Genomic DNA, 15,662 nt, shown 5'->3' on the forward strand with positions numbered 1-15,662 from the left:
TGGGAGGAAGGGGAGGTGGATTTTCAACTCTGGGATGGCACTGGGGTGAAGTGCACACGTTTTCAGGAAGAGGAGATTAATTCAATTCTGAAATGACTAATAAAGGAACGGCACTTAAGGGACACAAGTGTCAGCCTCCTCTGTCAGCTCTTCCCAGGGGCTTGGCCTGGGGGGGTGCCTCACCCCATCTGGGGTATTGGAGGACTTCTGACCAAAGCCTTCACCCTTGGCATCTGGTGAACAGCTCTTTCTCTGAATTCAGTCTACCACCACAGAAACCCTTCCACAGGCTAAGGAGGTTGCTCAGTGGGTAGATCACAGGACTTGGCCACCATGGGAGGTCTTGGGTTCAAACTCCAACCACATATGCCAAAGCAGAGTGTTGCTAAGGCATGTCTCTATCTCAAAGTCAATCTCTATTCATCTATTAGAGAGAGAGAGAGACAGAGAGAGAGAGAGAACCAGAGCCTCACTCTGGCACATGTGATGCCAGGAATGGAACTCAGGACCTCAGGCTTGAGAGCCAGGGGGCTCTACCCATTGTCACCTCCCAGCTGCTAAAAACAAACAAACAAAACTATATACATATATATATTATGTAGAAGAGATAAAGATTCAGAGAGAGATAAGAGAGAAACCACAGCACTGAAGCATTTTCCAACGCAGTGGAGGCCTGGTTCTCACTCATGGCAAAGCAGCACATCATCTAGGCGAGCTACTTCATCAACCCTATTTATTTGTTTATTTTATGAGAGAAAGAGAAGAGAGAGGGAGAAAGGGAGAGAGAAGGAACATAGCATAATGGCTATGCAAAGACACTTTCATACTTGAGGCTCTAAGGTCCCAGATTCAATCCCCCACACCACCATAAGCCAAAGCTGAACAGTGTGCTGACAAAGAAGAAGAAGAAAAAAAAGATATCCTGTATGAATGGTGACCAAAAGAGAACAAAAGTGGTTCTTCTTCTAGCTGACAAGAGAGACTTTAAGTCAAAACTGTCATAGGAGATAAAGCAATGCCCCATATAATGATAAAAGATTCAATTTAGGGAGTCAGGCGGTAGGTTAAGTGCATGTGGTGCAAAGCACAAGGACCAGCAAGAGGATCCTGGTTAGAGCCCCCGGCTCCCCACCTGCAGGGGGGTCACTTCACAGGTGGTGAAGCAGGTCTGCAGGTGTCTGTCTTTCTCTCCCCCTCTGTCTTCCCCTCCTCTCTCCATTCCTCCCTGTCCTATCCAGCAATGATGACATCAGTAACAACAACAATAATAACTACAACAATAAAACAAGGACAACAAAAGGAAATATCTTTTTTAAAAAAAGATTGTTTTAAAAAAAAAGATTCAATTCATGCAGAACATATGAAATCATAGATACACACACATATATATATAACTTTATATCTTATATTATCTTTAAGACTTTATTTATTCATGAGAAAGATAGGAGGAGAGAAAGAACCAGACATCACTCTGGTACAAGTGCTGCCGGGGATTGAACTCAAGACCTCATGCTTGAGAGTCCAGCGCTTTATATCCACTGTGCCATCTCCTGGACCACCACATATGATTTTTTATCACCTTGCAATATACAGACATATATATTGCCACTAGGATTATCACTGTGTACCTGCACAACTCCACTAGCCCGTCAGTCTCTGTATGTGTGGAATGAGAGAGAGAAAGAGGGAGAAATGAAGAGGGAGAAAGTGACAAGTTGAGATTCATACCACCCTGAATAACCAACCTTGTCAGACTGTAGAAGCTAAGCAAGGTTGAGCCTAGTTCTAGCTTAGATGTCTGCTTTACCGGGCCCCCATGTATGTGTGCTATACCTTGGTCCCCACCACCATATTACAAGAGCAATGCTCTGGTCTCTCTCTCTCTCTTTCTCTCTCTTATTAAATAAATAAATCATGTGGTCTGGGAGGTGGCACAGTGGATAAAGCCCTGGACTCTCAAGCGTGAGGTCCTGAGTTCAAGCCCTGGCAGCACATGTACCAGAGTGATGTCTGGTTCCTTCTCTCTCCTCCTATCTTTCTCATCAATAAATAAATAAAATCTTTTAAAAAAAATCTTAACATGAGTATCTGGATAATCACCCTGCCAATAAAAACTTTAAGCGTGCTTTCTATAATGAAGAGCTTTAGGTAATTAAAATAAATGAATAAATAAATAAATCATTAGAGTCGGGCAGTAGCACAGTGGGTTAACGCACATGGCACAAAGCGCAAGCACTGGCATAAGGATCCCTGTTCAAGCCCCCGGCTCCCCACCTGCAAGAGAGTCGCTTCACAGGCGGTGAAGCAAGTCTGCAGGTGTCTGTCTTTCTCTCCCCCTCTGTCTTTCCCACCTCTCTCGGTTTCTCTCTGTCCTGTCCAACAACAACAACATCAGTGGCAACAATAACAGTAATGACAACAAGGGCAACAATGTGGGAAAAAAATGACCTCCAGGAATGGTGGATTCATAGTGTAGGGACCGAGCCCCAGCAATAACCCTGGAGGCAATAAATAAATAAAAGAATAAATAAATAATTTTTTTAACTCATGGGGTGAGACAAAAGCAGTGCTCAGAAGACACTTTACAGCAACACTTAAGGAAAAGGAAAGATTTCAAATAAACAACCTCACTGTAACATCAGAGAGCTAGCAAAAAAAAGGAAAAGAAAAACTAAGTCAAAGGTAAGCAGAAGGGAGGAACTACTAAAGAGGGAAAAACATCAAATAGAAGATGGAGGGAGTCGGGTGGTAGCACACTGGTTAAGTGCACATGGTACAAAGCTCAAGGACTGGTGTAAGGATCCGGGTTTGAGCCCCCAGTCCCCACCTGCAGGGGGTGTTGCTTCACAGGCGGTGAAGCAGGTCTGCAGGTGTCTATCTTTCTCTCCCCTTCTCTGTCTTCCCCTCCTCTCTCCATTTTTCTCTGTCCTATCTAACAACAATGACATCAATAACAACAACAATAATAACTACAACAACAATAAAAAACAACAAGAACAACAAAGTGGAGAATAAATAAATTTTTAAAAAGAAGATGGGTAAACAGCACAGTGGGTCAGAAACTAAGAGGGTTTTGTTGTTGCTTGTTTGTTTTAAATGTTTTTATTTATTTATTATTGAATAGATACAGAGAGAAATTGAGAGGGGTAGGGCAGATAGAGAGGGGAAAAGACAGAGAGACATCTGCAGCCCTGTTTCACCACTCATGAAATTTTCCTCCTGCAGGTGGGGACCAGGGGCTTGAACAAGGGTCCTTGCTATAATGTGTGCACTTAACCAGATGTGCCACTGTTTACCTGTCTCCTGTTTTTTGTTTGTTTTGCTTTGTTTTGTTTTGTTTTTACCAGAGCATTGCTCTGTCTTATGGTGGTGTGGGGGATTAAACCTGGGACCTCAGAGCCTCAGGCATGAGAGTCTCTTTATACAAGCATTATGCTGTCTCCCCCTCACTGTTTTTTTTATTATCTTTATTTATTTATTTATTGGATATAAACAGCCAGAAATGGAGAGGGGAGGAGGAGCTAGAAAGGGAGAGAAAGTCACCTGCAACCCTAATTCACCACTTGTGAAGCTTTCCCCCTGCAGGTGGGTACCAGGGGCTTGAACCTGGGGTCCCTGTGCACTGTAATGTGTGCACTCAACTAGGTGTGCCACCACCCAGCCCCTGTTTTGTTTTGTTAAAGACAAGCACAATAACAAGACTTTCACTCCTAAGGAACCCAACACATCCATCCAAAAAGATCTGTGTACACATATGTTCTTGGCAGCACAATTTGTAATAGCCAAAATCTGGAAGCAACCCAGGTGTCCAACAACAGATGAGTGGCTGAGCAAGTTGTGGGATATATACACAATGGAATACTACTCAGCTGTAAAAAATGGTGACTTCACCGTTTTCAGCTGATCTTGGATGGACCTTGAAAAAATCATGTTGAGTGAAATAAGTCAGAAACAGAAGGATGAATATGGAATGATCTCACTCTCAGGCAGAAGTTGAAAAACAAGATCAGAAAAGAAAACACAAGTAGAACCTGAAATGGAATTGGCATATTGCCCCCAAGTAAAAGACTCTGGGGTGGGTGGGTGGGGAGAATACAGGTCCATGAAGGATGATAAATGACATAGTGGGGGTTGTATTGTTAAATGGGAAACTGGGGAATGTTATGCATGTACAAATTATTGTATTTACTCTTGAATGTAAAACATTAATTCCCCAATAAAGAAATAAATTTTTTTTAAAAAAGACTTTCACTTGATTAGCAAAGAAAGGAGAAGGGAGCCAGGCGGTGGCATACCCAGTTAAGCGCACATAGTACTAAATGCAAGGACCCACACAAGATCCTGGTTCAAGCCCCTGGCTCCCCACCTGCAGCAGGGTCGCTTCAGAAGTGGGAAGCAGTTCTGCATGTGTCTCTCTTCCTCTCTCCCTCTCTGTCTCTCCCTCCCCTCTCCATGTCTCTCTGTCCTGTCCAATAAAATGGAATAAATGACCACCAGAAGTGGTAGATTCATAGTGCAAGCACTGAGCCCCAGCAATAACCCTGGAGGGTAGGGTAGGGTAGGGTAGGGTAGGGTAGGGTAGGGTAGGGTAGGGTAGGGGTGGGGTAGGGTAGGGTAGGGTAGGGTAGGGAGAGAGAAAGAGAGAGAGAGAGAGAAAGGACTCAAATCAACAAAACCTGAAATGAAAATGGAATCCTGACAGCTGATACCTCGGGATATAAAGAATCAGGTTAAACTACCATGAATTCACCAAACTAGAGGACCTCAAAAGGAAAAAAAAATCCTAGAAACATGAATCTTCTAGGACTAAATCTGAAAAAACAGAAAATCTGAAAGAGACCAATAAAAAGTAAAGAGACTGAATCAGTAACATTAAAAAAAAAAAATTTAATGCCCCAAGAAAAGCCCAGAGCCAGATGGCTTCACTGCTTAGCCCTATCAAAACATGTAAAGAATTAACGCCAAGCCTCCGGCAATTCTTCCAAAATATTGAAGAAGGAATAATTCCAAACTTGTTTTTACAAGGCCAACATTACCCAGATACTAAGTCCAAAGAAGTCCACTAGAACAGGAAATCGTAAACTAAGGAATGCATGTGCCCTAAGGAACTTACAAGCAAACCAAGTCCAAGTACTGTAGACTCGCCCACAGCAATGTTGAAGCCGTGCTGCAGGTGTCTCTCTTTTTTCTTTTTTTAATATATTGTAGTTATTGTTGTTATTGTAGTTATTGTCGTCATTGTTGGATAGGACAGAGAGAAATGGAGAGAGAACAGGAAGACAGAGGGGGAGAGAAAGACAGACACCTGCAGACCTTCTTCACCGCCTGTGAAGCGACTCCCCTGCAGGTGGGGAGCCAGGGGCTCCAACTGGTCCTTGCACTTTTCACCACTAGTGCTTAACCCGTTGTGCTACTGCCCGACTCCCTTGTCTCTCTTTATCTCTCCATCTCTGTCTCTCTCTTCCCTCTCAATGTCTCTCTCTGCAATAATATAAAAAATAGGGAAATAAAAATATTTTTAATTTTTCCCTTTTGATGCCTTGTTGTTTATCATTACTGTTGTTGTTGTTATTGTTGGTAGTATTATTATTGTTATTTCTTTCATTGTAGTTGGATAGGACAGAGAGAAATGGAGAGAGGAGGGGAAGACAGGGAGGGGGAGAGAAAGGTAGACACCTGCAGATATGCTTCACTGCTTGTGAAGTGACCCCCACCCCTGCAGGTGGGGCGCCAGGGGCTCAAACCAGGATCCTTACTCTGGTCCTTGCACTTTGCACCATGTGCATTTAACCCACTGCAACACAACCCGGCGCCCCAAAAATATTTTTTAAAAAGATCAAGAGAGCTGGCATAGTGGTTATGCGGAGAAGTCTTCATGCCTGTAACACTAAAGGCTCCAGGTTCAAACCTTCACAAAAGTAGAGCTGAGGACTTAAAAAAAAAATTATGAAGCAGAAAGAGCCCAGAAAATAAGGTGTGGGCTGGGCAGATAGCATAGTGGTTATGCAAAAGACTCTCCTGAAAAAAAAAAAATTATGAAGCAGAAAGAACCCAGAAAATAAGGTGTGGGCTGAGGAGATAGCATAGTGGTTATGCAAAAGCCTCTCCTGCCTGAGGCTCTGAGTTCTCTGGTTCAGTCCCCAGCACCACCATCAGCCAGAGCTGAGCAGGGCTCTGGTCTCTGTCTGTCTTTCTCTGCATCTCTTCCTCATTAAAATTAAGGAAATCATGTATAGTTGAGAATCTGGTTAGACCCTTTTCCAGTGGCAAGAGTAGATAGCATAATATTTCTACAAATGGTTATGAGGTTCCAAAGTCCCAGGTTCAATCCCCCATAATACCATAAGCCAGAGCTGAGCAGTGCTCTGGTAAACAAACAAACAAACCAAAATTCTTTTCCAAAGGGACACACAATAGCTGCCTGGAATCTACAGGAAGGTCCTAGACGTCAAGGAGATGCAGACACAATCCAGGATGAGCTGTCACTCTAGTGATAACAGGTACTTAAAACAGAATGGTGGTCTGGGAGGTGACTCAGTGGATAAAACCTTGTACTCTCAAGCATAAGGTCCTGAGTTCAATCCCCAGTAACACATGTAACACAGAATGATGCCTGGTTCTTTCTATCTCTCCTCCTATCTTTCTCATGAATTAAAAAAAAAAAAAAAGTCGGGTGGCAGTGCACCTAGCAACTAGCTAAGCACAGGTGGCGCAAAGTGCAACGACCAACATAAGGATCCTGGTTCGAGCCCCCGGCTCCCCACCTGCAGGGGAGTTGCCTCACAGGTGGTGAAGCAGGTCTGCAGGTGTCTGTCTTTCTCTCCTCCTCTCTGTCTTCCCCTCCTCTCTCCATTTCTCTCTGTCCTATCCAACAATGACGACAGCAAGAATAACTACAACAATAAAACAAGGACGACAAAAGGGAATAAATAAATAATTAAAAAAAAAAAAAGCAGGTTAAACACATGTGGCACAAAGAGCAAGGATCGGCATAAGGATCCCAGTTGGAGCCCCCAGCTTCCCACCTGCAGGGGGGGGTCGCTTCACAGGCTGTGAAGCAGGTCTGCAGGTGTCTGTCTTACTCTCCCCCTCTCTGTCTTCCCTTCTTCTCTCCATTTCTCTCTGTCCTATCCAACAACAACAATAATAATAACAATCACAATGATAAACCACAAGGACAACAAAAGGAAAAAATAAAAATCCTCCAGGAGCAGTGGATCCATAGTGCAAGCACCAAGTTCCAGCAATAGCCCTGGAGGCAAAAAAAAACAGAGTAGGGGAAGGAAGTGGAGGCTCAGCAGGAAGTTTAGCAAGCCTGAGGCCCTGAGTTCAACCCCCACCACAGCCTGTGTCTCCACAGTCAAAGCAACGCCCTCTCTCCCCCCACCTCACCCCCACGGACAGGCCTTCACTTTTTCAGGGTCAACTGTTTCAGAAAGAGAACAGAGACAGAGAAAGTCAGCCAGATAGCTCTCCTGGGAAGATGCCTGCTTTGTCCCACAGAAGATCCAGGTTTGAGTCCCTGCCCTCATAGCATGGCATGGAGGGGGTGACTGGGGGCTTAAGTGCTGTAATATCTCTCCCTTTGTGTCTCTGTCTCTTTATAGCTGATAACTACACCAGAGAGGTAAAACCCTGGGACAACAAAAATAATAGTAATAGTAATAATCTAATTTTTTATATTTTATTTGTTAATGAGAACAATAGGTGGAGAAAGGGGAAAAAGGAGGGGGAGAGGGAGAGGGAAAGGGAAAAAGAGAGAGAGGAGGAGAAAGAGAGAGAGGAAAAGGGAGAGGGAGAGAGAGCAATAATCTAAATTCTAAGGAATCTAGGGATATGTAGAAAGGTAGCCTCGTGACAACAAAAATCCTGTAAATCGACATTTCTTCAATAAAGCTGGATATCAGAGTTGGAAAGAATAATTAAAATGAAAGAAAGAAGAAAAAACAAGAAAAATGAAGAAAGGAAAGAAGGGAGAGAGAGAAAGGAAGTTAAGAAGGTAGGAAGGAGGGGGTCAGGTGGTAGCACAGCAGGTTAAATGCACATGGCACAAAGCACAAGGACCAGTGTAAGGATCCCAGCTCCCCACCTGCAGGGGAGTCACTTCACAGGTAGTGAAGCAGGTCTGCAGGTGTCTCTTTCTCTCCCCCTCTCTGTCTTCCCCTCCTCTCTTGATTTCTGTCTGTTCTATCCATCAACAACAACAGCAGTGACAACAATAATAATGACAACAACAGAGGTAACAACAAGGGCAACAAAATCTGACAAATGGCCTCCAGGAGCAGTGGATTTGTAGTGCAGGCACTGAGTACCAGCAACAATACTGGAGGCAAAATAAATAAGTAAATAAGTAAAAATTTAAAAAAGGAAAAGGAAGAAAAAGGAGGTAGGAAGGAAGGAAGGAAGGAAGGAAGGAAGGAAGGAAGGAAGGAAGGAAGGAAGGAAGGAAAGAAGGAAGGAAGGAAGGGGACACATCACCAACCCCTGCCCCTATGCTGCATGTCCATGTAGCTGCCCCATGTAGCACGCCGGGGACTTGAACTTGGGTCACACTTCTGGCAAAGCAGGCACTCTCCCAGGTGAGCTGTCTTCCCAGCCCAAATAACTTATTTGCTGATTTTTAAGATGTTATTTATTAATCAGAGATAGGAAAGAGAAGAACAGCACACCCCTTTGGCACAAGTGATACTGGGGACAGAACTTGAGACCTCATGCTTGAGAGTCTAATGTTTCATCTGTGGTGCTACCTCCCAGAACCCCCAAATAAAAACCTTTTTTTGCCTCCAGGATTATCTCTGTGGCTCAGTGCCTGCACTATGAATCCACTGCTCCTGGAGGACATCTTTCCCATTTTGTTGCCCTAGTTGTTGCCCTTGTTGTTATTGTTGCTGTCATTGTTGTTGGATAGGACAGAGAGAAATCAAGAAAGGAGGGGAAGACAGAGAGGGGGAGAGAAAGATAGACACCTGCAGACCTGCTTCACTGCCAGTGAAGAGACCCCTCTGCAGGTGGGGAGCCAGGAGCTCATATTGGGATCCTTACGCCTGTACTTGAGCTTCGCACCTTATTCACTTATCTGGTGCACTACCGCCTGGCCTCCTCAAATAAAACTTTTTATCAAAGGACAGAGATCACAGGTGCTGGCCAGAACATGGAAGGGAGGGAGGGGTGCTTGTGCACTATAAATGGGGCGAGTCACAGGAAACAAAATGGGCTCAAAAAGCCTGTCTAAAAACCGTGTGTTTTCAAAGACTTTAAAATAAAACTACTGAGTGGGGGAAACAGCATCACGTTTCTGCAAAAGACTTTCCTGCTTGAAGTGCTGAGGTCCCATATTCAATCCCCAGTACCACCATCAGCCAGAGTTAAGCTATGCTCTGGTCCTATCTATCTATCTATCTATCTATCTATCTATCTATCTATCTAACTTTGTCATTAAATAAATTAATAGAGGACCCACCCACACAAGAATCCCAGTTCGAACCCCCAGCTCCCCTCCTGCACAGTGGTCATTTCACAAGTGGTGAAGCAGGTCTGCAGGTGTCTATCTTTCTCCCTTTATATCTTCTCCACCCATCTCAATTTCTCTCTGTTCAAACCAATAAATAAAAAAATAACAAATGGCCACAGAAGTAGTGGATTCATAGTGCAGGCACCAAGCCCCAGTGATAACCCTGGAAGCATAAATAAATAAATAAGGAGCCAGGTTGTAGCACACTGGGTTAAGCACACATAGTGTGAAGTGCAAAGTATGGCTCAAGGATTCTAGTTCGAGCCCCAGCTCCCCACCTGCAGGGAGGTTGCTTTACAAGCAGTGAAGCAGGTCTGCAGGTGTCTACTTTTCTCTTTCCCTCTCTGTTTTCCCCTCCTCTCTGTTTCTCTCTGTCCTATCCAACAACAGCAGCCACAACAGCAATAATGAAAAAAGATGGCCTCCAGGAGCAGTGAATTCATAATGCAGGCACCAAGTCAGAGGCAAAAAAAAAAAAAATCAATAAAATGTTTTCTTAAAAACAGGGTCTCTGAAAAATGCTTGCATGTCTCTTTTATTTATTTATTTTATTATTTTTATTTATTGAGTAGAGACAGCCAGAAATTGAGAGGGTAAGAAGAAATAAAGAGGGAGAGAGACAGAGAGACACCTGCAGCACTGCTTCACCACTTGAAAAGTCTTCCCCTGCAGGTGGGGACCAGGGGCTCGAACCCAGGTCCTTGTTCATTATAACATGTGCGTTCAACTAGGTGTGCCACCACCTGGCCCCCAAAATGCTTGTATATCTCTATCTACTACAACACCATTTACAATACCCAATAGAAGAAAGCACCCAGGGGGCTCCCTGGGTGCTGAGAGAGGAGACCCCCACAAGCCTACCCCACCATCCATGAGGCTCCCTGGGTGCTGTCCATGGTGCTGAGAGAGAAGAGACCCCACACACACAACCCTGCCCCACCATCCATGGGGCTCCCTGGGTGCTGTCCATGTTGCTGAGAGAGGAGGGGAAAAAATGGATGAATAGATAAACAAAAGACAGTGCTCACCTCCACAGGAACATGACCAAGCCTTGAGAGAGAAGGAATGTGATGCATGTCACCCTGCGGCTGAAACCTGAGGGCGTTGTGCTCAGAGATACAGCCGGTCACAAGGCCAGCCTGTCTGAGTCTGCTTGTGCAAAGTCCTGAATTTCACAGAAACCGGAAGGAGAGTGGAGATGGGGGTGGGGGAGGGCATCGTGGCTAGAGTTTCAGATCCACAAGATCAAATGAAATGTTGGCAGGTGTTTCACAAGTGGGACTCCCCCTCAGGCAACTGAAATGTACACTTGAAAATGGTTAAGATGGTGTTTGGTGTGTATAATCTCTAGAGGAAAAAAACAAGAGGAGGAGGAGATGGAAAAGAAGAAACAGGAATAGGAGGAGAAGGAGAGGGGAAAGGAGGAGGAGAAGGAAGAGAGAGAAGAACAGGAGGAAGTGGAGAAGGAAGAAGAGGATAGGAGGAGGAGGGGAAGGAAAGAGAGTAAGTAGATTTCCTGCTGCATTTGAATGAGCAGCCCAGGAGGTGGTGCAGTGGATAAAGCCTTAGATTCTCAAGCATGAGGTCCTGAGTTTAATCCCTGGCATCACATGTGCCAGAGGAATATTCCAGTTCTCTCTCTCTTCTGTGTGTTAATAATGTTTTTTTTAATTGAATTGATTTTTTTTTTTCTGTAGCAGTGGGGCCTCACACATACACAAGTTCCCTGCTCCCAGCCTAAGTTTTTTTCACTTTTTTTTTCCAGATTGGGGCGGGGGAGGAGACATAGGAAGAAAAGATACAGCATCACAGCCTTACAACCTGGGAGGTGATGCAGTGGATATTGATGGCCCTTTAAGCATAACAGCCCTGCCTCACCATCCATGGGGCTCCCTGGGTGCTGTCCATGGTGCTGAGAGAGGAGAGACACCCCCCCCCACACACACACACAGCCCTTCTCCACCATCCTAGTGCTGTTCATGATGCTCCCATGAGGTGCCAGGACTCAAACCCAGTTCAACACGCATGGTAAGGTACATTCTTTCTCAGGTGAGCTATATCCTGGCCCTGAGTAAGTTTCCTTAATAGCAAAATGGTTAATAACTTCTTTTTTATAATCAAAGGCTGTGTATATATATATATATATATATATAATATATATATATATTACAGATTTTATTTATGAGAAAGAGAGGAAGAGAGAGAAAGAACCAAATATCACCCTGGTACAAGTGCTGCAGCATTGAACTCAGGACCTCATGCTTAAGAGTGCAAAGCTTTATCATTGCGCCACCTCCCGGACCTTGCACAGCTATATATTTTTTTATGTTGGAATTGGATTAGCCTTGCATAAAAAGTGAAACACTGAAATTGCTGTTTCACTGATTCTAGGAACATACAAGCCTACATTCAAAGATGCTGTTTGGGGGGAGTCGGGCAGTAGTGCAGCAGGTTAAGCGCATGTGGCGAAAAGTCCAAGGACCAGCCTAAGGATTCCAGTTAGAGCCCAGGCCCCCTACCTGCAGGGGAGTCACTTCACAGGGGGTGAAGCAGGTCTGCAGGTGTCTATCTTTCTCTCCCCCTCTCTGTCTCCCCTCCTTTCTTTTTGTTTTATTTTTTCCTGGTTGTTTTTATTGGGGAATTAAAGTTTTACATTCAACAGTAAGTACAATAGTTTGTACATGCATAACTTTCCCCAGTTTCCCATATAACAATACAACCCCCACTAGGTCCTCTGAATCCTTCTTGGAAAGGATTATTCTTATTCTCCCCACCCACCCACCCCAGAGTCTTTTACTTTGGTGCAATATGCCAATTCCATTTCAGGTTATACTTGTGTTTTCGTTTCTGATCTTGTTTTTCAACTTCTACCTGAGAGTGAGATCATCCCATATTCATCCTTCTGTTTCTGACTTATTTCACTCAAGATGATTTTTTCAAGGTCCATCCAAGATCGGCTGAAAACAGTGAAGTCACCATTTTTTACAGCTGAGTAGTATTCCATTGTGTATATATCCCACAACTTGCTCAGCCACTCATCTGTTGTTGGACACCTGGGTTGCTTCCAGATTTTGGCTATTACAAATTGTGCTGCCAAGAACATATGTGTACACAGATCTTTTTGGATGGATGTGTTGGGTTCCTTAGGATATATCCCCAAGAGAGGAATTGCAGGATCATAGGGTAGGTCCATTTCTAGCCTTCTGAGAGTTCTCCAGACTGTTCTCCACAGAGGTTGGTTGGACCAATTGACATTCCCACCAGCAGTGCAGGAGGGTTCCTTTGACCCCACACCCTCTCCAGCATTTGCTGCTGTTACCTTTTCTGATGTATGACATTCTCACAGGAGTGAAGTGGTATCTCGTTGTTGTCTTTATTTGCATTTCTCTGACAATCAGAGACTTGGAGCATTTTTTCATGTGTTCCTCAGCCTTTTGGATCTCTTCTGTGGTGAATATTCTATCCATGTCCTCCCCCCATTTTTGGATGGGGTTATTTGTTGTCTTGTTGTTGAGTTTGGCAATCTCTTTATATATGTTGGTTATTAAACTCTTGTCTGATGTATGGCATGTAAAGATCTTCTCCCATTCTGTGAGGGGTCTCTTGGTTTGGGTAGTGGTTTCTTTTGCTGTGAAGAAGCTTTTGAATTTGATGTAGTCCCATAGGTTTATACTTGCCTTAGTCTTCTTTGTAATTGGATTCATTTCATTGAATATGTCTTTAAAATTTATGCGGAAAAGAGTTCTGCCAATATTTTCCTCTAAGTATCTGATAGTTTGTGGTCTAACATCCAAGTCCTTGATCCACTTGGAATTTATTTTTGTATTTGGTGAAATACAGTGGTTCAGTTTCATTCTTCTGCATGTTTCAACCCATTGTTTCCAACACCATTTGTTGAAGAGACTCTGCTTTCCCCATTGAATAGTCTGAGCCCCTTTGTCAAAGATTAGATGACCATAGGTGTGGGGGCAAGAACTTTTTTTTTTCTCAGTCAGCAGATAGTACTTGCTTAAATGACATGCCTGAGGATGTCGGGTCCAGTGAGCCATCACTGGTCTCAGGGGACCGTGGGTGACAGACTGGCTTCTCACTTCTTCTTCTAGCGTTTGCCCTTCTTCCGTAGGCAGTCGACAGCGTCAGGTTGAGCCTGATGTCTGCTTGTTGCTGGCTTTGAAAGTGACTGGGATCCATGTGGATTCAGTCGGCTAGGAAGGATCGTCAGTTTCCCCAATAAATGGGTACTCACGGGATGCACCACGAGAAGGTTGATCCAATGCTTCTCACTCATCTGGCAGGATTAGCATCATCTCCCTCCTCTCTTTACTAAAATTCTCTCATCACCACGTGCCCATTGTGGGTTGGTTAGTTTTTTCAAACTAGATAATGTCACTCAGCTAACCCAGAAAGCTCAGTCTGTGTCCCCCTCCCTGTGGCTGCCAGCCCTGCAAGGATAGCCATAAGGGAGTACAGAGCCCACTTTATTAGACAATGACCCCATGAGAGTACCCCAGTTTCCTGCTGACCTAAATGACCCCTTAAGGAAATCAGAAACAAGGAAACATATAGCTGGCAGCCTATCCTCCTTCTTCTCATTATTACCATCATTTATTGTACAGCAAAAAGAGAGAGAGAGAGAGAGAGAGAAGAAAAAGAAATTGAGAGAAGAGGGGGAGATAGAGAGGAAGAGAGAGATACTTGCAACACTCTTTCACTACTTGTGAAGCTTCCACCTTTCAGGTGGGGACTGAGGGATTGAACCAGGGTCCTTGTGCCTGGTAATTTGTGTGCTCAACTGGAGGAGACACTGCCTGGTTGCCTGGCTGGTAGCTTCTGAGCACCTGTCACCTCTCTGGGACTATTCTCAGCAAGCCTCCTTGGGCCATGGGACCCATAGAGTGAGGGTAGCTGTGACTAGCTGAAGAGGAAGCATTTTAAAAATCCATTTAGTAAAAAAATATATAAAAATTTTAAAAATCGGGGGTCAGGTGGTGGCACAGTGGGTTAAGCGTACGTGGCGCGCAAAGCGCAGGGACCGGCGTAGGGATTCGGGTTCAAGCCCCCGGCTCCCCACCTGCAGAGGAGTCACTTCACGGGCGGTGAAGCAGGTCTGCAGGTGTCTATCTTTGTGGGCGGTGAAACAGGTCTGCAGGTGTCTATCTTTCTCTCCCCCTCTCTGTCTTCCCCTCCTCTCTCCATTTTTCTCTGTCCTATCCAGCAACGAACAACATCAACAATGGTAATAATAATAACCATAACGAGGCTACAACAAGGGCAACAAAAGGGGGGAAAATGGCCTCCAGGAGCGGTGGATTCATGGTGCAGGCACTGAGCCCAGCAATAACCCTGGAGGAAAAAAAAAAAGGAAAAAAAATTTTTGAATCCACTTAGTGGGGGTCAGGTGGTAGTAAAGCAGATTAAGCACACATGGCGCAAAGTGCAAGGATCCCAGTTTGAGCCCCTGGCTTCCCACCTGCAGGTGGGTCACTTCACAAGCGGTGAAGCAGGTCTGCAGGTGTCTATCTTTCTCTCCTCCTCTCTGTCTTCCCCTCCTCTCTCCATTTCTCTCTGTCCTATCCAGCAACAACAACATCAATAACAACAATAATAATAACCATGACAATGATAAAAAATAACAAGGGTAACAAAAAGGAAAATAAATAAATAAAATATATTTTAAATCCATTTAGTGTTTTTTTTTGTTTGGCTACCAGGGTTATTGCTGGGGTTCCACATCTGCACAATTCTTCCTCTTGTGGCAGATTATTTTTATTTATTCATTTATTTAATTATTGTAGGTAGAGGGTGAGAGGCAGAGAGAGAAGGAGAGATACCGCTCATGCAGCTTCTCCCATGCAGGGACTCCCATGTGGTGGCTGGGTTCAAAGCTGGGTCCTTGAGCCTGGAAAAGTGTGCATACTACCAGGTAAGCCATCTTCCACTCTCCAAAACTTGTCTATTTCAAGGACTGGTGTAAGGATCCCGGTTCAAGCCCCCGGCTCCCCACCTGCTGGGGAGTCGCTTCACAGGCGGTGAAGCAGGTCCACAAGTGTCTGCCTTTCTCTCTCCCTCTCTGTCTTCCCCTCCTCTCTCCATTTTTCTCTGTCCTATCCAACAATGATGACATCAATAACAACAATAATAACTACAACAA

The sequence above is a fragment of the Erinaceus europaeus genome, chromosome 15 (genome assembly GCF_950295315.1).
Source record: "Erinaceus europaeus chromosome 15, mEriEur2.1, whole genome shotgun sequence".
Lineage (NCBI taxonomy): Eukaryota > Metazoa > Chordata > Mammalia > Eulipotyphla > Erinaceidae > Erinaceus > Erinaceus europaeus.